Here is a 2,001-nt window from a genome sequence, read left to right as displayed (position 1 = left end):
TACATTGCTAGCACAGCTGCAAAAAGTTATCATATGTCCCCCACACTCCACTCTTAAGTATATATCCAAGAGAAATGACAACTCACATTCACAAAAAATTGTACAGAAGCGCTGATAATAGTATAATAACCAAAATGTGAAAATAACCCCACCTGTCCAACTGATGAATGGACAAAATGTGGTGCTGCATATCCATACACTGAAGCACTATTTAGCTATGGAAACAAGCCATATTGATACTGTACATGATTCAGCATAGAGGGCCCTGGGAAACATCATGCTAAGTGAAAGTAGCCACATAGTGTATGGCTCTATGTATGTGGGGTGTCAGATTCACAAGGGTGGTTGTGGGGGTGATAGGAGTAGGGGTAAGAAGGAGGCAGAGTAGCTGCCTATAGGCATGAAGTTTCTTTTTGGACGGATGGGAAAAAAATATTTTGGTGCTGGGGATTGAATCCAGGGCCTTGTTCATGTTAAGTACACATTGCACCACTGAGCTTCATGCCCAGCTGAGAATATTCAAGAATTAAATATGGGGGTGGTTACCTTATTTGCGAGAATAGGAAGAGGACTGAATTGTATACTCTTATACACACAGAGTAGGGCTTTTCCCCCTGCTGTTAACCCTTTCATACACTGAAGAGCAAGCATCAAGGTCTCTCTACACAGGTGAGACCAAGAGCCCTGAACCCCCTTTCTGTCTCTGAGGACCACAAGAAGTATATCTTGTCATGCACGCATAGGCCATGTCTTTTGATTTTATTCATTTTGCTGTCATGGGGCCTTGATGATCTCGTAGGGACTCTCATCCCAGAATTAACTGACTCTTAGATATAGCAGACAACTCTCTTATGACCGTGCCTTCTGTGTGCAAACCACTCAAGTAGAAACCTGAGCCCCAACGTTATGGTTTATATCTGGATGTCCCCTCAAAACTTTATGTAGTCATAGGGTTTTTTTTTTAGTTATTGTTATTTTTTTTTAGGTGGCTGAGTCTAAGGTGTGTGATTGATTTGTAGTACAATGCTGGGATTAAGGGTGTTGGGATTAAGGGTGGGTGACTGCTGTCAGTCTACTGATTTGATTGGCACTATCCTAATCCTGATACATTGGATACAAGGGACAGAAGAAGGCTGCATCTTTCTCCCTCTCTTGTTGCCTTTGCTCTCTTCTGCTACCATGAACTGTTGCCCATGTGCTGCCCTGCCTTAGAGCCAGCCAATTATGGACTGAAGCCTTTACAAACTGTGAGCCAAATAAGCTTTTCCCTCTTTAAATTTTGGTATTGAGGGGGCCTGGCCCTAGCTCAGAGGGGGCCTGGCCCTAGCTCAGTTCTTTAAGTGGCTGCTTCCACAAAGCTGGCAGCCTCAGGTTGCTGTGGTTTGATTCCCACAACACTCCATCCAGCCAAAAGTACCCTGAAGGCATTCGAGGAGAAAAAAAAAAAATCCTTAAATTTTGGTATTGGATATTCTTTTTTCTTACAGGGGAAAGCGCAAACACAGTTCCCCACGACCACAAATTATGGGGTCAAGTTTCCTGCACTGGGGAAATCACAGGGGTGAGCACAACCAGAGTACAGAGGATGAGCCTCGCCCTGGGAAAACCACCTTTGTGACCATGGTGTCTCCCCTGCCGGGTAAGTACAGGCATTGCGTATTGGAAGGAAGTAACCAAGGCACCCAATCTCTTCTTTCCTTGATCTTTCCCACTGGGACCACTATCCCTCTAAGGGTTAGGGGACAAACACCTAGGGACAGTGAGTATAGGAACTGCTAAAATTATTCCTATTTCTTTTATCTTGGCTGTACTTCTCACAGAAACCACAATATAAACTCTTCTGTACACCATGTCCTACTCTCCCTGCCTCCCAGCTTAACCCTGGGCTCACCATGTAGCCCTACATGAGATTCTTTGTCTTTTGTTTCCAGGGTTCTGTGAGTATAACCAGCTTCTTCCTTCGTGACTTTATCTCTGTGTCTATGTGTCTTACTCAATGTG

At 44.3% G+C, this 2,001-nt stretch overlaps 1 non-coding gene across 1 annotated transcript; it reads right to left on the bottom strand.

The window, feature by feature from the left end:
* Window positions 1–1,484: 1,484 nt before the first annotated feature.
* Window positions 1,485–1,647, bottom strand: LOC111813355. Its single transcript, XR_002818641.1, has one exon. It is a non-coding gene; the product is annotated as a U1 spliceosomal RNA (small nuclear RNA).
* Window positions 1,648–2,001: the final 354 nt, after the last annotated feature.

The sequence above is a fragment of the Octodon degus genome, unplaced genomic scaffold (genome assembly GCF_000260255.1).
Source record: "Octodon degus isolate 3935 unplaced genomic scaffold, OctDeg1.0 scaffold00007, whole genome shotgun sequence".
NCBI classification, from domain to species: Eukaryota; Metazoa; Chordata; class Mammalia; order Rodentia; family Octodontidae; genus Octodon; species Octodon degus.
This window is presented reverse-complemented; position numbering and strand designations above follow the sequence as displayed.